General features: G+C 43.1%; 1 protein-coding gene and 1 long non-coding RNA gene across 12 annotated transcripts in view; both read left to right on the forward strand.

Annotated features, from left to right (window-relative positions):
- RBFOX1 (RNA binding fox-1 homolog 1) overlaps positions 1–25166 on the forward strand; it is a 1671014-nt gene that overhangs the window by 36140 nt on the left and 1609708 nt on the right. The gene's annotated exons all lie outside the window — the stretch shown is intronic.
- Positions 1432–19221, forward strand: LOC122701369. Its single transcript, XR_006343056.1, has 4 exons — positions 1432–1443; positions 8113–8115; positions 8408–8418; positions 19114–19221. It is a non-coding gene; the product is annotated as an uncharacterized LOC122701369 (long non-coding RNA).

Consider the following 25166-nt stretch of genomic DNA (forward strand, 5'->3'; position numbering starts at 1 on the left):
TCCATTCATTTATTCAACTAATATTTATTTGAGGGTCTCCGATGGTGACAGGCACTGGACTGGGCTTGGGGAATAAAATGTTGAAACAGGACAGGCTTGGTCTTTGTGTGCTCACGGGACAGACCTAAAGGGAAAAACGGAACAGAGGTGCCCAGCCAAGAATGGGACAGATATTTAAGGATGTAGCTCATTTCTCTGATTTAACAACTTTGAGATTTAGAGAGAGATCAGAGCTTAGAATATTTGGGAGGGGGTGTGAAAAAAAGGGAGGCATATTTAGACTGGAAGGATTTTCTCCTGGGACTGTGGAGGGCGAATGTCTTGCAGTTTTCTCATTTTGCCAAGCCCCCTTGGCATTGTCGAATTTTACGAGGGTTTGCTGTGTTCCTTTGAGGCAGACCTGGCTTTATTCAGGTTACCAGAAGTAGGCAACGGCTCAGTTGAATTCCAGATGCAGGACAAGATGTCTTGCTGATGATGAGGTCAAAGATGAGGGGAAATCTTCAGAGAGAATGAAAGCCTGAAGCCTTCTCTTCAGATGAAGCCCTGGCCCGGGTTTCCACAGTTGAAAGGATGTGGGATTTCAAAGGGGTGGTGTGAAAGGCAGACTTAGGGGAAGGCTCCTGAAAAGAGAGCTGTGTCTGAAGTCAGGTTTTTGAGGACTTGATGGGGGGTGGGGGGTGGAAAGGAAAAATGCAAGTACTTGCGTTTTAATCACAGGCATTCTCGTGAAAATGATTTCCTATCAGCAATGTGAGTGTTTACTGGTTTTCGCTGTTTCCTTCCTTGGCCTCTCTCACCCTCCCACCTTCTAGATCTGGATGTGCTAAAGATCCAGACTTTGCCAACTTCTCGCACGGAACTCTCCCTTCAACTGTGCTATTGTTTGTGCCAATTAGATCTCTAAATCCATCTCTATGAACTTGCAACGTTCTTAATGACACCAAGCTGCATTATTCAGAAAATACTGAGATCAGTCTTGTCTGTCTACCCATCCATCCATCTGTTGCAGGAAGGGGGACCCCTCCCAGGGCCCAAGAGCGGGCTCTTGTCTAACACCCAGAAGCTAATTGTCCAAGGAGACGTACGTGCTGACAAGGGGCGCCCGGGCAGAGGGCAGCAGGGGAGGGAGCCCAGGAGGACTGCTGAGCCTGTGGCTCGCCATCTTGGGTTTTATGGAGATGGGCTTAGTTTCCAGGCTCGCTCTGTCGGATCATCCTGACTCGGGGTCCTTCCTGGTGCTGCACTCATTGCTCAGCCAAGACGGAGGCTGGCGAGGCGGATTCTGGGAGGTCCTAGGACACGTGGCATCTCCTTTTGACCTTTCCAGGATGCTTCCGGTTGGTGGTGGCTTGTTAGTACCGTGTTCCTATCCAGGACCTCCTGTCTTAAAATAACGCATGCAAATGGCGCCTGGCCAGGGCGGGCAGTTTCAGCCAGTGTGTCCCCTGACACATCCATCCATCCATCCGTCTGTCCTTAATTTTTATATTAAGGGCAGCTGCACAGTGGGGCTTAATCACTTCAGTGCAGCCTTCCTGTCAGTGAAGCCGGCACACCTTTTTCAGACCTTAGAGCTGGGGAAGAAAGAAAAATGATGGCCCTAAACGAATGTCACGTCTTTGCAAAAGCAAACATCTCGTGGACTGTTAATTATTATGCTGCTTCCACTTTTAATCCTCTTCCTATAAAAGCCATCATTTGCATATATGGGGTCAGGATTTTTCAGAAGCAGGGGTGGAGGAGGTGAGTAAGTCATCAGGGGACACGGAGTGAAAGTTTTAATTTTCTCCTGGACTCAAGCTGCCAACGGGAAATCAAAGTGGCTCTGAAGGAAGAGCCAGCTCAAAAGGAGAAGAATAAATAGAGGATGCTAATAAACATCTTTATTCAACAGTGGCAGTTATAAAAATGAATCAGACCTTGGAGTGTCTGTTGTAAAGGGCTACATGGCTTGAACAGTGAGTGTCTCTTATCCAGGGGACTGGGATAGGATGATTTCTATAGAGAAGGCCTGGCTAAAATCTCTCTGACGTTATTTGATTCTTTTTAATGTTCTATTTACTGAGCACTTTGAAACAATTTTTAAAAAAAATGTTTTAAGAGAAAAGTGAGTGCCTTAAAAGAGAAATATTCCAAGTTCATTTTTGCTTGTGGGGAGGAGCGTTTGTGTTTAATTTGGTTCTCTGGGTAAATAGATATATTTTTGACACGGGATTCAAAAATCCCCGTGTGGAACTGTGCATCTCCAGGTTTTCTGTATTATGGTTCTTTCTTTCTTCTCTCTACTTTGTTTCACTTTTAGAAGCTGAAACAGGGCCTCCACCATCTGTTTCTCTATTTCAGCCAAATTCACCATTCAGATAATGTAGGTTTCACAACTTAAGCCCACTTAGAGATCACTTTTCACCACTTAAAGAGCATTTAGCCATGATTCCAGGAATAGAAAGTGTATCTTGAGACCCATAATGGCTTGATGGAAGAATAAAGGGTCGTTTTGTTATGCAGCAAGTATAAAATTATAACAACTTCCCCCTCTGTTTACAGATGAAGGACATTTTGGCTCTGGAATGGGGGGGAGGATTTTCCAGATTTCTGACATAAATGATTGGATGCTGTATTTTCTATTTGTTGTCTTGGAAACAAATATAGGACACAGTGTTTAAAAAAATAAGCCATTGGCACTGGTTGGACCTAAAATTAGGATTAGGGTTTTTTACATATAACAAGAATGGAAAAGCATCTTGCTTACTGATTGGGAGGAAGAAGCTTGTTGCTACTGTGTGCTGAATTCGGGCTCTCAGATTTTTCTCTTCTCAGTCTCAATTCCACTAAGGACACGGCCCATTTCTTCATTTGTAAAACGGCGATAATAACATTGGATACCTGGTAGTATTGAAGTGAGAATTAAATGAACTAGTAGATGTAAAACACTTAGAACAATGCCAAGCACACACGGAGTGTCTTGTTAAGTGCTGGCTGTTACTTTGGGCTATTATACCATTGAATGAAGCTCACTGCAAGAACCTCCTAAGACCTCTTCTCCTTCTAATGCTTCAGCTTGACCTTTTGCAAAGCGTCTCTTCCAACGCAACCTGTAAGTTAGCAGTTCAATATACTTTGATGCTCCTCTCATGCTTTGCTCCTGGTGTTGTACACAGACATCCTCCACACGGTTTTGTTGCTAGGCAATACAGAATCACCATCATATCACCTATCTTTCGGCTGCAAGTAACTTAAACCCCTTCTTTTTTTTTTTTTAAACCTCTTCTTATTACCTTAAGACAAGAACATATCTTGGAAAGATTCAGAGCTCTTTCCCACAACCGAAGGACGCAGAGGTCAGTCACAGAACCCAAAGGGAGACACTTCAATCAGTTACTCATGAAGAACTGAAAACAGAAAAAGACTGTAGCAGGTCAGTCACACTGTCTTTTCAGGCCTACCTTGGATTTCTGCTTTCATCTTCCTCTGTAGATTTTTTTTTTCCCTTGCGTTATGGCACATGGACAAGCACGGTCATGCTGAATCTTATCCCACCTTGCCCACAAGGCTGGTAATAGTCAATATATCTATTCATTTTTCAAATTCCTGATTGGCCTGACTCTTTTTAGGAGTCACCCCTAGTCTAACCTACTGACTCGGAGGATCATGGTCATGGCACCTAATCCATTTGGAGGGAGATGTAACGGTAGGTTCCAGGAGAAGGGCTTTTAGAAGGGCAGGGACCCACTGTTACAAAGTAATTGATGAGATAAGAAACCGGTATGCCCAGCTTGGCTGTTTTTGTTCAGTCGCCAAGTCATGTCCGACTCTTTGTGACTCCGTGGACTGCGGCATGCCAGACTTCCTATCTTACAGAGTTTGCTCAAACTCATGTCCATTGAGTCAGTGATGCCATCCAACCATCTCATCCTCTGTTGTCCAGTTACCAAACTATTTTCTCCTCACACTGGGGCTTTCAAGACTATCTTTTACTCCACTGTTGATATCGTCCTTCATTGTTTGATCAGATAATTAGACTATATTGAACTTGTTCTTCATAAGGTCAGGGCACAGAACTAGTCGATTGGGGTAAGTGACACGGGCTCAAGTTTCAAGGCCTAGGGAAGGAATTTCTAAAAGTAAGTATGAATTATAGATGAATCTCCTTCTCTCTATATATAGATACTAAATATCTGTATCTATGTGTAATCTAGATATCTGTATCTAAAGAAATGTATCTGTACATCTATCATCTATTTATCTATTGAAAGAGACTTGCTGTAATCTCTTTCAATAGATAGATAAGTAGATGATGGATATAGAGATAGATTTGTGAGGGCAAGTAAGTTTGAAATTTATAGGGCAGGCTGTCAGTCTGGAAACTCAGACAGGAGTTGATGTTTAGTCCCAGGCTGAAATCTGTGGGCTGGCTGGGGGACAACTCAGGCAGGATTTCAGTGTTCTAGACTTGAGTTAGAATTTCTTCTCCATGAGACCTGTCTTTGCTCTTAAAGCCTTCAACCGATTGGACGAGGCCCACCACATTAGGGAAGACAGTCTCCTTTCCTTACAGTCAGGTAATTATAGATGTGAATCACAGGTGCAGGACACCTTCACAACAACCAGTCTAGACTGGACACACCATAGCCTAGCCAAGTTGACACACAGAATTCGCCGTCACACTGTCCTACACCATCTTGAGAAGTGTGGTCTCTGTGGAGTGGCAAGAGGCCCAGGAAGCAGTTGTGGCTGAGACTACCACCTTCTCTTTCTCTGACACTCTAGGTCCTTGTCCTCTTCCTCCCAGATCACATGTCTTCCGACAACCATCACTGGACTCCTCCTGATTCCTCCCCACATAAAGGCTTTCCACCAACTTACTCCACTATTGATATCATCCTTCATTTTATTTTCAGATGTCACATTGACTACAGTGCCATCAAAATGAGGAGAGGGGTCCCGTCGCCAGGGCAACCAAAGCACTGCGTGTCCATCCCATCCTCACTGGATGTTTTCTTTCCTCTTGGGTGATTTCCAACTGTGTCTTTCATTCATTCCATGTCTGTGGGCATGTTGACAGTTGACAGCCTTCTCAACTTTAGTGTGTCTGTCTTTCTATAGCCTACTTGCCGAAACCTGCTTTCCATAGTCCACTAGTTCTTACCTTTCATTTCTTCAAACATCATCTGTAGTATTTCCACTGGAGAAGGAAATGGCAACCCACTCCAGTATTCTTGCCTGGAAAATCCCATGGACAGAGGAACCTGGTAGGCCACAGTCCATGGGGTCTCAAAAGAGTCAAGACATGACTGAGTGATTAAAGCAACAACAACAAAGGGTCTAACAAAAAAAAAAAAAAAAATCTTAAGCTCTAGGTTTATTCCATATCTATAACTTTCCCCCACGCATATAATTTTAGATGGTGTGGATTCTCTCTAAATGATAATATCTGGGGCATTCCAAATGCAGGCGTGAGTCCAAAATGTCTACACGGAGTTTTCCACATCCTTCTTCCTCCACAAAATTACTCAGAATTTGTCAATAACTTTATTAAGTTTACTTTTGGTTGTATACTTGATGAAGTGGTACCCCAACTGGACAATCTAAATAAGAAAAGCCATTCCTCTATTTCCTACTCAGGTGGAATACATACAATTTTAAAGCCCAATATCTCTAATTAAAAATGACAATTAAAAACCTGCTCCTGGGATTCTTATGACTGCTCACACAATCTTGGGAACCATCACCCAAGATTTGTTCTCCTAATTCTGGGGCACATGGTTTCAGTGCTGTTATGTTTGTGGTTGCTAAGCTGCTTCAGTCATGTCTGACTCTTTGTGACCCCATGGACTGTAGCCCGCCAGGCACCTCTGTCTGTGGGATTTCCAGGCAAGAATACTGGAGTGGGCTGCCGTGCCCTCCTCCAGGGGATCTTCCCGACCCAGGGATCCAACCTGCATCTCTTACACCCAGGCAGGTTCTTCACCACTGGCGGCACCTGGGAAGCCCTCAGTGCTGAGTCATGTACTTCTGGGGCTGTCGTCTCCCCATTCTGTCTTCCGCTTTGGTCACAGATGGTGTCACAGCCCCTGATATGCTCATACTGCCTTCAACCTCTCCTTGTCTCCATCCTTCATTAGTCATACCAGCATGTCCTTAACCTGCTGAAACATCTTCGGAGATTTGTCCACAGCCAGAGGTGCAAATTCTCACCCTTTAAATGGGCTCTCAGGGACCTCCAAACCTTCATTTCTGTTCATCTTCGGGAGGTGATATAATAGGATCATAAGACCTCAGCTTTGAGTTCTGGCTCCTCCTCCATGGAGCCGTGAAGTTCCAGGTAACCAGCTAGTGTCATCTCGTGTAATGCTGATCACAGTCTTGTGAGCTGGATATCCTGTTCTGCAGATAAGAAAACTGAGTTAGCTGAAGTGATTTACTTAATCGCTTAAGTTACTGATACTCAGGCTGTGCGGGATGTGTGTGTGTTGGTTTTTAGTTCTGTTGGTTCCCAAGTATAGAGTTTCTGCAGTGTAAGGGGCTGCCTCTCATGTCAACAGAAGGACTCCTATTCCTGAGAAGTTGGGAAGTATGTTAGGATAAGACCTATTTCCTGTCTCTTCACTTTAATATTAAGTAATGTAATCTAGCGGCTTCTCTAGTGGCTGAGATGGTGAGGACTCTGCCTGCAATGTGGGAGACCTAGGTCCGATCCCTGGGCTGAGAAGATCCCCTGGAGGAGGGCATGGCAACCCACTCCAGTATTCTTGCCTGGAGAATCCCATGGACAGAGGAGCCTGGAGTCAGACACCACTGAGCGACTCAGAACAGCACAGTGTAATCTAGACCTGGTCGTTGACAGGGTAAATGGAAATCACCAATTAAAAAAGCATTCCAATTTCTAAGATTGCAAAACCTAATCTAGTATTGATAATGTAGACCTCGGGAGGGCAAGAGCATGTATTCAAATAACAGTGCTGACAAAGCAGATGCTCCTGAGAAACAGGGTTTCTCACACAATGGTTAGTCAGGATCTGTTAATGTGGTCCATGCTCAGGTGAGGATCAGATGCCATTTCAATGCATTGTTCTAAAAATCTAAATAGAACATGTGATTTCTGACAGCCATAGCTCATTATGTCAGAATTTAACTTTTCAGGATAACCAACGGAAAGGGCAGGTAACTTTCCAGATAGAGAGGCATGTTCGGCCAGTGATGGCTGTTGGTGCCCTGCGCCAAGCCCTGGTCTTTGCCAGGTGCCTGCCGTGATGTCAAGGATACAAGCTGAAGCTGGCCATATGGTTCTCAGAGTCTCTCTGCTCATTCCACTCTCCACGAAGAGTTGGAGGCACGGGGCTTTTCTTTATCTGTGTGAGCACATAATTGCTTTAGACTTAACTGGCGGAGGTTGACCCTTGACTCACCATCACACCGCATTATGAAATGAAGCATCAGCAGTGGTGTTCCCAGTGGAGGGGGAGGGGGGAGCCCAATCTATCAACATGGCACCGTTTAAATGTCAGACGCTGCAATTTAGAAGTGATCTGAGATTCATGGGAAATGCAACAGAAAAGTCGTTCTTTACCACCACCCCCGCCCCCCCGCCCCCCGCCAATGTTATAAAACTGAGTATGTCGTAAATCCCATGCATGGTGAAGTTCATGGTGCTTCTGTAAGAAGATGTTAAAAATAGAACTCCTTACATCTTTGATTCTTGCCTAGAGAGCATCCAGGCCAAAAGTGTACATGCAGACATTACACTGCCTTTTTAATCTCACTTTCTCATTTCGGGGTCTCATTTCTTCAAAGACACCCTGTATCTATGTGATAGAGCTTCGTTTTGTTAACAGCAAGAGTGGGAAGAGGTGAAGAAACCTGAAAGGACCCATGAATGCCTGGAAAGGAATGGGAAATTTCCTCGAAAACAAAGCAGAAATAGATCACTAATTGTACTGGTATTACCAGTACTGTGGGAGTATACACAGCTTGATGTTAAGTATGCTGTCTGAGCTAGTTTGTGGAAATGCATTGGGAGATACACATTTCCTGTTTCATCAGAGAGAAGTCTTGCTTTTCCCTGAAGCTACAACCTGAGGCTCCCTAGAGAAATCTTCCTCTCTGGAAGAGATTGTCTACAAAGGGTAGAGTGCTCAGGGCTAAATCCATTAAAACCAACTGAAGGAAGAGCTGGTATTTGCTTAAGAAGGAAAAAATAAATAAATAAAAAGCTCATTACCTGGAGCAAAATGACTTCTTCAGGATTAAGAAGTTGAGGGTTCATGTTTAATTATACCAACTGGCTGAAAATGTTTCATACAGTGCTTTCAAGGCACTTAGCGCAAGCATAAGTGCAGTTATTGGTTTAGTAGTTGGGGAGAATCTGTGATTGTAAATGCTGATAACATAGATGGTATCCACCTAGCCTTTGAGTGAGTACGTCTCCTGCACTCAATTATAGGGAAAACGTGGTGTTTCTAGCCACCGTGCCAAATTTCTCCAGTTTTCGTGTATTCCCAGAGTTTGTGCTAATGATTTGCAGTCTCTCTGATTTTAGGCAATTGCTGACTTTTTTCATCCATTCATAGTTTCATTAAGGAAGAATGTTCCCTGTGGACTGAGGTGGTTGTTCTCACAGGCTGGCTTTCCCTCGGGTCTGAGCTCTCATTTGGGTCACTCAAGGTCCAACCCAGCCTGGCAGCAACTTGGATGGTTGGTTCCTCTTCCCTGCACTGTTGGTGGGGATGTAAATTGGTGCAGCCACTATGGAGGGCGGTATGGAGGTTCCTCAACAAACAAAAAAATAAAGCTACCGTATGACCCTGCACTTCTGCTCCTGGGCATATATCTGGAGAAAACCATGATCCAAAAGGATACATGCACCCCCAGTGTTCAAGATTTGGAAGCAACCTAAATGTCCATTGACAGAGGAATGGGTAAAGAAAATGTGGGTATACATACAATGGAATATTACTCAGCCATTAAAAAGAATGAAATGATGCCATTTGCTGCAACACTGGATCTAGAGAGTGTCATGCTGAGTGAAGTAAGTCAGAGAAACTCCTGCAGCTCAACTCCAGAAAAATAAATGACCCAGTCAAAAATAGGCCAAAGAACTAAACAGACATTTCTCCAAAGAAGACATACAGATGGCTAACAAACACATGAAAAGATGCTCAACATCACTCATTATCAGAGAAATGCAAATCCAAACCACAACGAGGTACCATTACACGCCAGTCAGGATGGCTGCTATCCAAAAGTCTACAAGCAATAAATGCTGGAGAGGGTGTGGAGAAAAGGGAACCCTCTTACACTGTTGGTGGGAATGCAAACTAGTACAGCCACTATGGAGAACAGTGTGGAGATTCCTTAAAAAACTGGAAATAGAACTGCCATATGACCCAGCAATCCCACTCCTGGGCATACACACCGAGGAAACCAGATCTGAAAGAGACATGTGCACCCCAGTGTTCATCTCAGCACTGTTTATAATAGCCAGGACATGGAAGCAACCTAGATGCCCATCAGCAGATGAATGGATAAGAAAGCTGTGGTACATATACCTAATGGAATATTACTCAGCCATTAAAAAGAAATCATTTGAACCAGTCCTAATGAGATGGACGAAACTGGAGCCCATTATACAGAGTGAAGTAAGCCCGAAAGATAAACACCAATACAGTATACTAATGCATGTATATGGAATTTAAAAAGATGGTAATGATAACCCTATATGCAAGACAGAAAAAGAGACACAGATGTATAGAAGAGACTTTTGGACTCTCTGGGAGAAGGCGAGGGTGGGATGATCTGAGAGAATAGCATTGAAACAAGTATATTATCAAGTGTGAAACAGATCACCAGCCCAGGTTGGATGCATGACCCAGAGGGATGGGATGGGGAGGGAAGTGGGTGGGGGGATCTAGATGGGGAACACATGTAAATCCATGGCTGATTCATGTCAATATATGGCGAAAACCACTACAATATTGTAAAGTAATTAGCCTCCAACTAATAAAAGTAAATGAAAAAAAAAAAAGAGAAGGAGAACTATTGTATGAGATCCTTATATGTGGAATCTAAAATGATACAAATGAACTTACAAAATAGAAAGAGGCTCAAGGACTTAGAGAATAAATTTATGGTTGCTGGAAAGGGGGAGGGATGGGAGAAAAGAGTAGTTAGGGAGTTTGAGATGGACTTGTATACATTGCTATATTTCAAATAGATAACCAACACGGTCCTACTGTATAGTACAGGGAACTCTGCTCAATATTATGTGGCAGCCTGGATGGGAGGTGAGTTTGGGGGAGAATGGAAACGCGTATATGTATGGCTGAATCCCTTCACTGTTCAGTTCAGTTCAGTTGCTCAGTCATGTCCGACTCTTTGTGACCCCATGGACTGCAGCACACCAGGCTTCCCTGTCCATCACCAACTCCCAGAGTTGCTCAAACTCATGTCCATTGAGTCAGTGATGCCATCCAACCATTTCATCCTCTCTCATCCCCTTCTCCTCCTGCCTTCAGTATTTCCCAGCATCAGGGTCTTTTCCATTGACTCAGTTCTTCACATCAGGTGGCCAAAGGCTTGGGGTTTCTGCTTCAGCATCAGTCCTTCCCATGAATATTAAGGACTAATTTCCTTTAGAATGGACTGGTTGGATCTCCTTGCAATCCGAGGGACTCTCAAGAGTCTTTTCCAACACCACAGTTCAAAAGCATCAATTCTTCACTGTTCTCCTGAAACTATTACAACATCGTTAAGTCAGCTGTACTCCAATACAAAATAAAAAGTTGGAAAAAAAAAAAGGATGGTTCCAGAAGTCTGCAGCCTTCCTTCCTGTGTCTCCAGAAGGGTGGGGAGAGTGGATATCTCAACTTACTCTCTTGTCTCCTAGAGTCCTGCCTGCCTGGCACAAAGCAGTCACTCCTTAAACAAGCTTGTAAAGAAAGAAGGAAGGAAAGAGATCAGGAGGGAGAGAAGAATTATCTCCACTAGCTTGAGGAAACTGGAGGCCTGCTGGTCTTGACTGGCCAGCAGATTCCATCTCTTAAAAGAAAGAAGCGTGATCTTTTTGGCACAATTCTTCATGCATAAGGACCTCTGAAATCCTCTCTCTGGTGAATTTCAAGGCCTCATAGATCTCCCTGAAACTTGGTTATTTTAGAAATTTGGAGAAAATTTTAGTGCGATGAGATTGTGGTTATAATCTGATAAGCAATTCAGTATAAGAAAATCTACTTCATAGTTAAAATTCGCTGGAAAGGATTTTTTAAAGATCTCATCAGATTGTTAACCTCCCTTTTTGTTAAAAACTGTGATTTGAGCAGTAAGAACTTGGCATGACTGAACTTTTAAGAAGCAGACCTGTTGTAGAAAGAGGTACCATATCATTACTGAAGGATTTTGAGTAAATATTCTACTTCTGGTTTCTTCCAAGTTTTCAGAACCATCAGGCTTCCCAGGTGGTACTAGTGGTAAAGAACCTGCTTGCCAATGTAAGAGATGTGGGTTTGATCCCTGGATTGGGAAGATCCCTTGGAGGAGGGCATGGTAGCCCACTCCAGTATTCATGTCTGGAGAATCCCATGGACAGAGGGAGCCTGAGGGGCTACAGTCCATGGGGTCACAAAGAGTTGGACATGACTAAATTGACAGCATTCATGATTTAGCATTCAGAGCCATCCGGAGAACGGTTTCATGGAAGACGTGGCATGAAGAGTCACAAGTTACAGTTGTCATTAGCTCTTGGCATTGAGGACTTTTCAAAAATCCCATTAAATCCGTGTATTATTTGTATACTTCAGAGTACCTCCTGTTTACAAACACAGCTCAGTACATTTTTATCAAACTTGGGCGTTTATAAGGATAAATACAGCCCAGAATTTCATGGTTTTAGGACACACTCAAACACCACATTATAGTAAAATCTGATTTGAAGTCACCCTCAGTTTGAGATGAACTCTGTTCAGATAAATCAACACAGAACAATAAAAACCAATGCAAAGCAGCATCTGGCTTTAGAGAGAAATTCATGAAAATTTATGGACAGAAATTGCATAACACAATTTGGACCTTTTGTTGGCATTGTAACAGCTCATTTTTGCAACCTAGTTCTCCTAAGAAGTTTGCTTCTAGGTAGTAAAATTTATATATAGGTAACTATAGTTAATCATATGAAATATAGTTATATAGATTTGTAATTATATAATCACAAATTAGAAATATATAATCATTCCTTTATAAGTTATATTTTACATTAACTATATGTAATGTAAAATATATAAGTACAAATATATTTAAATATAATTCTGTGTAGCTTATAAGTATGTTATATACATTTTACTATAGAAGCAAGTTACATATAATTATATGTAATATGCATTTTGTGTTTATATAGGTGTATATATTTCTTAACACATGTTAGCCTGACAGTGGGTATAGAAGTTAACATTTTTTCTTTAATTCTTGGAATAAAGCATGGCATCCAGTTAAATTATCTGTCAAGTTTTCATGTTACTCCTCTGATTTTGATTGCCTCGTATTCTCTGTATCTTAGTTATTAAATGAAAGATATCATCAATTTTTCGTTTGTGCTGAAGAAAAATGTGACCTTGCCATGTAAGAGGCAGGAAGGATTTTTATGAAATGCTTTTTATTTGAATAAGAAGAAATCAGTGCTTCTTTGGATAAATCAGCCAAACAGCTGCACTTTAGTTTGGAGTGAAAAATGGATGTACTTAGAAACCTGTGCTATTCTCCTGTGAAAACCTCGTGCGTCGTGATGCTCCGAGCACCACGGTGTGACCGGTCACACGGAGCCAGAGGCCCTGCTTGGATTGTGTCTTTCACTGTGTGTTCGGTTTTCAGAATTAGCTTCAGACTCTCCTCATCCACGGGAGCACTGAGGGACCGCTGAGCCCTCATCCCGCCATGTCATCCCTGGATTCTGGGGCTGAGATGAGCTGCTCAAAACAGTGTGTTTCTCGGGAAGACAGATGCTCACAAGCAATGTATTTCACCCAAGTACCTGGACATTGTAGGAACCACCTCCCTTTGCCTTTGAATTAGTTCACTGTAATTTAATGGATAATTGTGGAACTAAAAAACCCAGGAAATGGGTAACCACTGTGATTATGGGTTTTTTGCTAATATATGCTCTCAGGAAAAGGAAAAATAAATACTGATTTCAGCTGTTCAACCCCAAATGTGTTTATCATGTTCAGTTGGCTGCAGCAGTTCTTACATGTTTGCTTGAAGATCTCAAACATTTCTGTTTTGGAACTAAAAATGGTTAAAAATATATAAAGTCCACGAATATATTAAAAATCAGTACAGCTGAGAAAAGTGTTCAGAACACGTAAGCCTTCTACATTCCTCTTTGATTTTCAACCTGTACATGTTTCAGTCAAAATAAAAACTTAAAAAAAGTCTTAAAACTGGAATGATTTGAAGTATAACTTTAAGAGAGATATTGTTTTTATATTTGTTATATTTGTAAACCTTAACACATTTTTTCAATTTTTATTGGAATATAGTTTGTTTACAATGTTGTGTTAGTTTCAGCTGTCCGGCAAAGTGAATCAGTTACACATATACATCCACCCGCTCTTTTCAGGTTCTTTTCTCATAGAGAGCATTACAGAGTATTGAGTTCCCTGTTCCTTGTTAGTGATCAGCTTTATATCTTGTTAGAGTCATTCAATAACCCTCTAGCGATAGAAGTTCTGGGTTCAACACAAGAGAAATGCAGGTGGGAGGCTGGCTGCAGACACAACTGAACCCAGGACTCTGATCAGGGTCGTCACGTCTGGCTCTCTGTCTCTCTCGCTCTCTCCCTCTGTTTGTTTGCTGCACAGTTGCACAGATGTTCTGTACGTAGTAAGTATGTTTACCCATGATGTTTAGCAACCTATAAACATTTGCTGCTCAGTCGCCAAGTCGGGTCCGACTCTTTGTGTCCCCACGGACTGCAGCACGCCAGGCTTCCCTGTCCTTCTCTCTCTCTTCCCCATAAACAGCTCTGCAGATACATCCTAGAAGGCCCGAAACAGCCTCGTGTTGCCATGGTCCATTCCTGAACCAAGCAGTACCATCGGATTGGTTGAGGCTACATCCTTCCTGGTAGAGCGTGGTGGTCCCCACCCTAACCACACCTAGCATGTACCCCCAGAGCAGAGAAGCTAAAAGAGAACCTGGGTAGATAATAACAGTGGATGCCCCTGTGTCCAGTATTCCCGTTTACCTGATGCCGAGCATCTGCTGCACTTGAACGAAGTCACTCAGGTAATAAGCACTGAGGTAGGGACTTCTTTGGTGATCCAGTGCTTAAGATTCCACTGCATGGAACACGAGTTCAGTCCTCGGTCAGGGAGCTGAGATTCCCCTGTGTGGCATGCCAGAAAGATGAATAAACACAAAGTACAAAAGCCACTGAAGCAAAATTACTTAAAACATCAAACTTAAATGAATGCTTTTCAGTGTTGGTCCAGATGTATATACTTGGATTGGCCTGGAGAGCAAAGGTTACCAATTTTTTCCACCCAGTTTTCTGAGGAGGTGAACAATAAATCCAGTGCGTGAACCATGAACTTCTAGATGTTCAAGCTGGATTTAGAAAAGGCAGAGGAACCAGAGATCAAATTGCCAACATCCGCAGGGTCATTGAAAAAGCAAGAGAGTTCCAAAAAACATCTACTTTTGCTTTATTGACAATGGCAAAGCCTTTGACTGTGTGGATCATAACAAACTGTGGAAAATTCTTCAAGAGATGGGAATACCAGACCACCTGACCTGTCTCCTGAGAAATCTGTATGCAGGTCAAGAATCAAGAGTTAGTACTGGACATGGGACAATAGACTGGTTCCAAATCGGAATAGGAGTACATCAAGGCTGTATATTGTCACCCTGCTTGTTTAACTTATATGCAGAGTACATCAGGTGAAATGCTGGGCTGGATGAAGCACAAGCTGGAATCAAGATTGCTGGGAGAAATATCAATAACCTCAGATACCCAGATGACACCACCCTTATGGTGGAAAGCTAAGAGGAACTAAAGAGCCTCTTGATGAAAGTGAAAGAGGAGAGTGAAAAAGTTGGCTTAAAACTCAACATTCAGAAAACTAAGATCATGGCATCCAGTCCCATCATTTCATGGAAAATAGATGGGGAAACAGTGGCAGAGCTTATTTTTTGGGGGTGGGGCCTCCAAAATCATTGCAGATGGTGACAGCAGCCTTGAAATTAAGATGCTAGATCCTTGGAAGAAAAGCTCTGATCAACCTAGATAGCATATTAAAAGGCAGAGACATTATTTTACCAACAAAGGTCCAACTAGTCAAAGCTGTGGTTTTTCCAGTAGTCATGTATGGATGTGACAGTTGGACCATAAAGAAAGCTGAATGCTGAAGAATTGATGCTGTGGAACTGTGGTGTTGGGGAAGACTCTTGAGAGTCCCCTGGACTGTAAGGAGATCCAACCAGTCAATCTTAAAGGAAATCAGTCCTGAATATTCACTGGAGCAATTGATACTGAAGTTGAAACTCCAATACTTTGGCCACCTGATGCAAAGAATTGACTCTTTGGGAAAAAACCCTGTTGCTGGGAAAGATTGAAGGCAGGAGAAGGGGACGACAGAGGATGAGATGGTTGGATGTCTTCACTGATATGATGGACATGAGTTTGAGTAAACTCCAGGAGTTGTTGATGGACAGGGAGGCCTGGCATGCTGTAGTCCATGGGGTTGCAAAGAGTCAGACATGACTGAGCAACTGAACTGAACTGAACTGAACAATAAATAGGGAAACATTCATCTATTTAGCAAATTTTTACTGGGTATTCTTCCTGTGCTAGGTGCTGTCCTGGACACTTGGAGATACAGCACAGAACAAAATGAACAAAAATCCATGTCTTCGCGAGTGGTACATACTTGGTGTGCTGAGTTGCTTCAGTCCTGTCTGACTTTACGACCCCATGTTCATGGGATTATCCCAGCAAGAATGCTGGAGTAGGTTGCCATTTCCTCCTGCAGGTGACTTTCCCGATCCAGGGATCGAATCTGCATCTCCTAGACAGCCACATTGAACCTGTGGCTCCTGCATTGACAGGCGTTTTTTTTTTTTTTTCAACCACAGGCGTCATCTGGAGAAGAGCGCACTGCTTTTGAAAATATAATGTGTACTGCCCAGCGTTAGATACTTCACTATTCCTGAGGGGTGAAAAGTACATAATAAGATTTATACCATATAACAGAGATGTGATTCTTGTTACACAGACACATATTAATTCAGGACATAAGTCTTTGTGGTTGTGGCTTCTTCAATCCAGCCCTTTCCATGAGGAGCTGAGTACGCTGGTCTTACATTGAAGTGATTCCTCTCCTCTCTCCTTAAATGATTAAATCATGCTGGAAGGAACTTAGGGGGCGTCTCTTCTACCTCCTTGTCTCTTGAATGAGAATTAACTGTAGCTGTCTCCAAGGACCCACTATACTGACCACTGTTTATTCTGAGTATGCGGTTCTCAGGCACCCTGCAGATGGTTTGTCATGTATGTACTATCTCATTTACTCCTCACAACAACCGGACAAGCTGTGTCCCACTGTTACCCCATTTCACAGATGAAGAAAGTGAGGCTTATGCCCTGTGTGTCAAGACTCAAACTGAGAAATCTTTAAATTTCTCCCATTGTCTCTTAAGAATGCCCCTTTTCTTCCCTGCCTTACTGATTCAAAGGCCTAGAGTCCAATGTAGAAAGGCAGTGTAGAAATGAGGTCAACCTTATTTTCAAACTCCTTACATTGATGAAAAGGGACAGATGTATTAATCTAAAGAGTTCTTGGGGAAGGTATGGAAAGAAAAACCATCCGGCCAGACTAGAGAAAAGGAAATAACTAACCAGCAAAGAGATCCTGTGTGGCTCTAGCCTGAGCTGGGAAGGTGTGAGCTGGTGGGGTCAAGTCTCTTACCCAGAAGAAACCGAGTAAGATTCATACGGATGCAGGAATCCGAGGTCGCACCGTCCTCAGAGACTGACAGCCAATATCAAGCCTGCCTAGGAGTGCATACGAAGCACTCGGCCAGTTTCATTTCACTTACATCCTCGCAAGCCGGGATTGGTAACTCTCTGTGGTGTCTTAGTGGAAGGAGCCAATCAGGGATGACTGCCTTAAGTATCTTTCAGGGTCAATGGCTTTTAGACCCTGGGGTTCCATGTCTTGTAATACATCACATGTCAGGCCCTGCTCTCTACTAGCATTTCAGAGATGGGTGCACACCCCTGAGTTGCAACTGCCCTAGCACCTTAGTGAGGTACTAGTTTTCATCTCTAGCATTTATTGCTTTAGGTGTTAAAAAAATAAATCACCTCTTTAAAAGGTCAGTGTGGTTTATACTAACTGTGTGAGCAATGAAAATAACAGTCTGGGGCAAGCTTATTTATTCTTCAAATGAGAGAAGTAGTATTGCCTCATGGCAAAGAGCTGGGAAATGAGAATGCTAAAGAAAATGGCTCATAACCTCACCACCATAATCCCTTTTAAGATCGTGTTGTGACTTTTCTTCAGGAGGTTGATGCTGTTTGTTTTCTCTTTGTTCTTCAAAGCACGGTGTTTATGAGGAAGGCTGTTTAGGACTGTGTTTGCAGTAAATCTCGGAGAAGAAATGCATTTGTTAGTTACAGAGGCATGTCACAAATTCTTGTAGCATTTTGAAAATTGTACTTGTAGTATAATCATTGTACATCCTTCTTGTAACATTTTGAAAACTGCATGTACTTGTAGAATTTTGAAAATTGCTAATATGAAGCTGGAGTTGCCTCCTTGCTGGAGGGTGATTATAGCCTGTGTGTGTGGCCCAATTCATCCTGTAGTGGAACTCAAGAATGCTGCTCATGTTACTTTTTTTCCCTCAAGTGCACTGAATTGTCCTTGTTGAGTTGCATTGGATTGCCCAGCAGAAAATCTTTCCTGGAGTTGGAAAATCCGAGGGGTCCGAATGTACCAGAATCAGATTCGTAGAGACAGGAAGGCATCCTGAGATGCCTCGCACATTGAAGTGAAGCTTTGCAAGAGACAGAGCTGATTTGCAACTGAAAGTAGATATAACACGTTACTCCCGTGTGAAAGTCGCTCAGTCGTGTCTGACTCTTTGCGACCCTATGCATTATACAGTCCATGGAATTCTCTAGGCCAGAATTCTGGAGTGGGTAAGCCTTTCCCTTCTCCAGGGGATCTTCCCAGCCCAGGGATCGAACCCAGGTCTCTCGCACTGCAGGTGGATTCTTTACCAGCCGAGACACCAGGGAAGCCCAAGAATACTGGAGTGCATAGTCTATCACTTCTCCAGCGGATCTTCCTCACTCAGGAATCGAACTGGGGTCTCCTGCACTGCAGGTGGATTCTTTACCAAATGAGCTATCAGGGAAGCCTCATCTTATTCTGTTTAATCACTGTTGTCTACAACTGAAACATCCATTCACTCAGCAGATCTTCTTAAGGGGCAGTATGTGTCAGCCACTGTGCCTGGTGCTGGCTCTGTGAAGGCCAGTGAGACGGCTATGGCTCCTGACCTCTAGCGGCTTATAGTTCACTGGGATTAGCCTGATACAGAGACCTTGAGATCCCGTTGACCACAGGTCATCCTCACAGCTCACGGGTAGGAGAGAGGTGACTGCTGCCCCGCGAATGACCATCAGAAACATTTTGTCTGGCACATCACATCTGTGCTCACTGTCATTGACATGCTTCCTTTTGCTCTCAACAGATCTCTTTTTCTGTGTCCTTACTTTTTATGTGTTTATTTCTGGCTGTGCGGGGTCTGTGTTTCTGAGCAGGCTTTTCTGTATCTGCGGTGAGTGGGGGCCGCTCTCTAGTTGTGATGCATGAGTGTCTCATTGCAGTGGCTTCTCTTGTTGTGGAACAAAGGCTCTAGGGCATGTGGACTTGGTCCACGTTGTTGTGGCTCTTGGGCTCTAGAGCACAGGCTCAGTAGTTGTCCTGTGGCCTGTGTGATCTCCCCAGATCGGGGATTGATGCTCTCAACAGATTTAAATGCTATGTCACGGGTATGATTTATAAAAAAGGGCATGATTTAAAAATAAATGCTTTATTGAGGTTCATCTAGGAGTTTATAGTATCTAGTCATACCGTTAGGTCTTTATTCCATTTTGAGCTTATTTTTGTATATGATGTTAGAGAATGTTCTAATTTCATTCTTTTACATGTAGCTGTCCAGCACTCCTTATGGAAGAGGCTGTCTTTTCTCCACTGTGTATTCTTGCCCGCTTTGTCCTAGATTAATTGACCGTAAGTGCTTGGGGTTATTTCTAGGCTTTCTATCCTGTTTCGTTGATCTCTATGTCTGTTTCTGTGCCAGTGCCACACTATATTGATTACTGTAGCTTTTTAGTATAGTCTGAAGTCCAAGCATGCAATTCTTTCAGCTGTGTTCTTTCTCAAGATTGTTTGGTTATTTGGAGTCTTTTGTATTTTCATGAATATATAATCTTTTTTTTTTTTTTTTGGTTCTAGTTCTGTGAAAAATGCCATTGGTACTATGACAGAGATTGCATTGAATCTGTAGATTCCTTGGGTAGTCCGAGAATTTGACAGTATTGACTCTTTCAGTCAAAGAACATGGTATATCTTTCCATCTGTTTGTGTCATCTCCAGGTTCTTTCAGCAGCATCTTATAGTTTTCAGAGTACAGGTCTTTTGCATCCTTTGGTAGGTTTATTCCAATGTATTTTATTCTTTCTGATGTGATGGTAAATGGGATTGTTTCCTTAATTTCTCTTTCTGAGATTCTGTTGTTAGTGTATGGAAGTGTGACAGATTTTTGTATATTCATTTTTTTATCATGCAACTTTACTGAATTAATTGATGAGTGCTAGTAGTTTTCCAGTAGCAGTTTTGGGATTTTTCTATATGTAGTATCATGTCATCTGCAAACAGTGATACTTTTACTTCTTCTTTTCCAACTCAGAGTATACAGGGTCACAAACAGATGCCTCTATGGAGCATGTAGGTAGCAGAAATAAGTCAGGTTGGCATATTTAAATACATAGGGATATTCTTTTCTCAAAGAATTATACCCTTTAAAATATGTGCAACTCTCTTGGTCTGCATGTTATTTCCCACTTTGATAGAGACATGAATTCAGAGAAATAGCTGTCTGCTAATCAGAAGAACCACAGGGCAAATGTGATGAATTAATCACAGCGGGCACTTGGTGACTCGATCGGGGAGATGATCTGGAATGCTGAGGTCAGTGTTGAACTGAAAATTGGATATCCCATCTAAAAGGAATACCTTCCAATGCCACCTTATTATGAAGAAAAGCCCAAGAACTAGATTTTTAATTGGGGAAACCTCCTGATACTTAAATATTGACTCAGTCTTTCTGTACTTTTCAAACCAAATACACAGGGTGATTTCAGCCTTTCGTATCAGTTAGTAACTTCTTGAGTGAGGAGTCTGAGAGATGTTCTCTGTAGTCACAAACATCCTACAGTGTTTGGGAAGGTGATTTTGGTTAATTTTCAAAAAGAAAAAAGAAAATGACATCTTGAAATGACCTCTTTGATCAGGGTCATACCATTGCACCATCCCAGGCGGCCACCATTAACATTCATCACTCAAACTTTATCTATTGAGATCCTGGTGGCTCAGAGGACAGAGAATCTGCCTGCAGTGCAGAGACCTGGGTTTGATTCCTGGGTTGGGAAGATCCCCTGGAGCAGGGAATGGCAACCCACTCCAGTATTCTTGCCTGGATAATTCCATGTACGGAGTAGCCTGGTGGGCTATAGTCTATGGGGTCACAAGGAGTTGGACAGAACTGAGCTACTCACACTTACTATGTGCCAAATGCTTCTGAAGGTTTTGTGCACAGAGGCCTCATTTCTGCCTCTGTGAAACCTACATTCCTGTTTTGGCAGGTTGTGTGAGAATTCCTTAGCCTACTCACACGGCTGTTTCCCATCACCACTTGGCCAATACCCTGCTCATCCTGTACTGTGTTCCTCCAACCACTTACACACCGTATTTATACTATTAACGTATTAGTAAGTATGGGCTAAGATGGTGGTGGGAAACCCTCAAGCTCCTTCCTTTAAGATGATTATTTCTTATGGAAAATTGCTCTGAAACAAGTCTATAAGTCATGTATACCTTTTAACCACATGACTTTGGGTGCTTACTAAGCATGCTCCTAAGTTCTTTCTCCAGCGATGCTTTTAAGATAGCAGGTGCCTATGATGTGAATGTGACTAACGTTGGCAACAATCAAGAGGTGGATGTTGGAGAGGCAGCTCTCATGATTTCAGTGGGTAGTTATCGCAGGAGCATGAGTGACATGTTAGCAAACGCGGGAAGAACTTTGACCCAAGGCTAATCTGAATCTGAGACTGAACTTTCAGGGACACAGCAGCCATCCGGGCGTCTTGGCTGCTCTTGCCTGCCTTCCTTCATCATAGTCCTCATCTTCTAGGTGAGAATAAGAGCCGCTGTGTTCCTTCTCAAGCCTCCTCCTGTGAACACATGGTATAATAGGTGAGAAGCTTACTCTGCAGATGACAAATCATGTGAAAGTATAGGGTTATTGCTTTGGTTGCCATTCCTATTATGAAACCCAGCTTCTCTGAGTAATTTGAAATCGTTGAGTGTGGTTCAGTGGTGAAGAATCTGCCTGCCAATGCAGAATAAGTGAGTTCGATCCCTGGGTTGGGAAGATCCCCTGGAGGAGGAAATGGCAACCCACTCCCGTATTCTTACCTGAAAAGTCCCATGGACAGAGGAGCCAGGCAGGCTACAGTCTGTAGGGTCACAAAGAGTCGGACATGACTGAGCAACTGCATGACTGAGCAGGTGATAGAAGATACAGGTGATAGAAGATACAGGCTATGGAGCCAGATTGTCTGGGTTTGAGTCCGAACTGTACTGCTTCCTCTCTAGCTGTGTGACCGTGGGCAAGTTTCTTACCCTCTCTGGTCATCGGTGGTACATCCTTGAGATGGGGCTCTATTGGCACCCGTCTCAGTGAATTGCTGTGAAGATACTGAGATAACGTGGGCAAAGTGCTTGTAACAGTGCCTGGCCCATCGTAATCGTGCCACGAATAGCAGCTATTGATGTTGTTGATGCTCTTTTGTTATCCAGGGTGTACACTGCTTTGTCATTCTTTTCCTCCTCTTTTATCATTCTGGCATTTCCAGGTCTTCAGGTTTGCTGCCCTCTTCAAAGTCCTGTATTTCTGTGGCCCTGAGGACCTATCTAAAAGCTGCATGGTAGTTATGGTGGTGAGGATGTTTTCTCCTCCGTCATCTCAGATATTGATTAATTTATCATTCCACAGATAGCACTAATTATATAAACTTTTATTATACATTTAGTGAACTGTTGTAAAAGTCCTTTAAAAAATGTATTGTCGTAACCCTCCATTGTAACTTCCTTCTAATACAAAATACCGAGTGTCTAGCCAACTGAGAATTAACTTAGAATGCTTATATGACTTGGATTGGCTTTAAAAACCATATGTGATTGAGGCTTTTGGTTGTTGCTGTTTAGTCACTAAGCTGTGTCCAACTCTTTTGCGACCCCATGGGCTGTAGCCTGCCAGGCTCCCTGCCATCCATGGGATTTCCCAAGTGAGAACACTGGACTGGGTTGCCATTCCCTTCTCTGGAGGATCTTCCTGACCTGAGGATCGAATCTGAGTCTCCTGCATTGGCAGATGGGTTCTTTACCACTCAGTCACCAGGGAAGCCCCTGATTGAGACTTAAGGCTATGTAACAATCCTCCCAGATTCTGGGAGCGAATTCAAGTCTGCTAATGCTGTTGAGGAAAGCGAGAGGCGTACGCATTCTCATCCACGGGGTGATATGTTGAAGCGGATGAGATGGTGTAACTTCCACAAGATAGAAGGAGAGAAACAGGGAAGAGACAGGAGCTGCAGGGTTTCCATCCCAAGCTTTTCTTGGCTCTGCTCCATCACTCACAGACGAGGTGATGTGACCTCGTGTGGGTGGTCTAATGTGTAAGGGTCTTAACGGGCTTCCCTGGTGGCTCAGCGGTAAAGAATTTGCCTGTAATTGCAGGAGACTAGATTCCATCCCTGGCTTGGGAAGATCCCCTGGAAAAGGGAATCACTACCCACTCTAGTATTCTTGCCTGGAGAATCTCATGGACAGAGGAGCCTGGCGGGCTAGAGTCCCTGGGGTCGCAAAGAGTCGGACATGACCAAGCGACTCACACTTTCACTTTTTCAATGGGAGGAGCTAACCAAAGATATTTTCTCCATTTGGAGAAACCAAGAAATACAAATCTAAATCCCGATCATGCCTGTTAGAAGTATGCTTGTCACAGTTTAAAGCCACTGAGAGGGGATTTAATTTACTTTCCCAGCATCCTGGTGTAAGAAGCTGGATTTTAAATGAATGTAGAACATAGTGTTCCTTTGCCCTGGGTATTTAAAAATAGACCAAGAATTCCTCCTAGGGCATCTTTCAGATACACTTTAGCAGACCGATGACGGCCATTCCCAGGACGGATTTAAATCTGAAACGAAATGAAAATTTAACAAGGTGAGTTTGTTCGGGTTAAAAGCATCTACCCCTTTCAGCTCATCCAAGATGATTCCTGGTTGGACAGTTTCCCAAGACAGGCTGGGCTGGTTCCCCGGAAGCTGTAATGGTCACTAAATCATTCCGGAGTTCAGGTCTCTGTTACCTTTTTTCCTGGCAAAAGACCAGGAATGCGAATTTGCCTACCCGTTATGACCTCGCATATTTTTACACTAGGATGCTTCTGGGCTGAAGTTGAAGGTTTTTTTGTGTGTTTTGTTATTGTTGTTTATTTTCCTTCCCCTTTTGAATGTTTTAGGAACCCAGCGGTTTGCTGCTCTCTGCTGCCCCCTGTTGATTTTGAAAGGGAACAGCTGGTTTTCCACTCAGCGTGGTTCTTAAAATAACCGTTGCCAAGAGCTTTGTGTGAGGTTGAACTGTTGGGTTTCTGGTTTCAGGTGAGGGCGACTGACCTGTGAAACTGACTTTTAAGTGAAAGCTGAGCTACATGGGGAAGAAGGCACCTAGAAACGGCAGGGGTTCCCGAGTTCAAGGACAAGAAGGAGGTGGACGACTGTGAGAGCCCCGCTCCAGCTGGCGCCATCTAGCTGCTTGCTTTTAGGACCTTTGCTGCTTTTAGGGTCCTGATCCTTGGCTCCTTATAGTTGGGCCCCAGAATTAGGTTCAGCTAAACAGACATCTTTAGGGTCCCACTGAATGTCAGGTTCTGCGCTGGCTGCTGGGGGAGGAGAGTTCAGGAAGGCAAGTCCAGCCACATTAACATTTTGAGTTCTGGAGTCAGAACAGGCCTTGGAATATGAGCTTCATCTCTTGCCAGTTGTGACTTGGATAAGTTACTTAAACCCTCTAAGCATTAGTCTCTGTAGCTGTGAAATGGGGATTAGAGTAGTTGATGCATGGGTGATTGTGAGAAACAGTGAGAGCGTTACAACGGTATTTATCGCTTGTTGTTCACGTACTAATGTCAGGGCGTTAAAATTTTTTTTTCTTTTTTCTTTTTTTAAAGTGTAGTTGATTTGGGGCTTCCCTGGTGACTGAGATGGTAAAGAATCTGCCTACAATGCAGGAGACCCGAATTCTGTCCCTGGATTGGGACGATCCCCTGGAGAAGGGAATGACTCTCCACTGCAGTATTCTTGCCTGAAAAATTCCATGGACAGGGGAGCCTGGTGGGCTATAGTCCACGGGGTCCCAAAGAGTCAGGCATGACTAAACATGTAGGCACACAGAGTTGATTTATAACATGTTAGTTTCCGCAGCACAGCAAAGTGATTCACTTATATCTGTACATATGTTCCTTCTTTTTTAGATTCCTTTTCCATATAGGCCATCACAGAGTATTGAGTAGAGTTCCGTGTGCTATACAATAGGTCCTTGTGAGTTATCTATTGCACATATTAATATGTAGGAATGTGTATATGTCAATCCCAATCTCCTGTCAGGGCATTTTTAAGCACTGTCCTTCCCTCATCTTTTGAATCCTCACAAAATTCCTATGAACTGTGTCCGATGATCATCTCTATTTTACAAATGAGAAAGTAGAAATTTCAAAAGATGAAGGAATATGTACAAGGGTAAGCAAGCAAGCATAGTGTC

Source organism: Cervus elaphus, chromosome 10 (genome assembly GCF_910594005.1).
Source record: "Cervus elaphus chromosome 10, mCerEla1.1, whole genome shotgun sequence".
NCBI classification, from domain to species: Eukaryota; Metazoa; Chordata; class Mammalia; order Artiodactyla; family Cervidae; genus Cervus; species Cervus elaphus.